The sequence below is a fragment of the Nannospalax galili genome, unplaced genomic scaffold, assembly GCF_000622305.1.
Source record: "Nannospalax galili isolate Female #2095 unplaced genomic scaffold, S.galili_v1.0 scaffold144, whole genome shotgun sequence".
Lineage (NCBI taxonomy): Eukaryota > Metazoa > Chordata > Mammalia > Rodentia > Spalacidae > Nannospalax > Nannospalax galili.
In genome coordinates, this window is record NW_008353267.1 from 2,073,798 (window position 1) to 2,074,242 (window position 445).

A 445-nucleotide genomic window follows, 5' to 3' on the forward strand; every position below is an offset into this window, starting at 1 on the left:
CCCATATCTTGTAGGTTATTGCCAGTATTTTGTTCTAACAGCTTCAGCGTTTCAGGCTTTACATTGAGGTCTCTGATCCATTTGGAATTGACTTTTGTGCAGTGTGAAAGATAGGGGTTTAGTTTCATTCTTCTACAGGTGGAAATCCAGTTTTGCCAGCACCATTTGCTGAACATGCTGTCTTTCCTCCAGTGAATGTTCTTGGCCCCTTTGTCAAATATCAGGTGGCTACTCATATTTGGGTTTCAGTTTTGTTCCATTGATCTATGGATCAATGCCAGTATCATGTTGTTTTTATGTCAGTACCATGTTGGTTTTGTGTCAGTGCCATGTTGTTTTTATGACTATAGCTCTGTAATATAGTTTAAAATGGGGTATAGTAATACCCCCAGCATTGATATTAGTGCTCAGGTTAGCTTTGGATATCCGAAGTCTTTTGTGCATC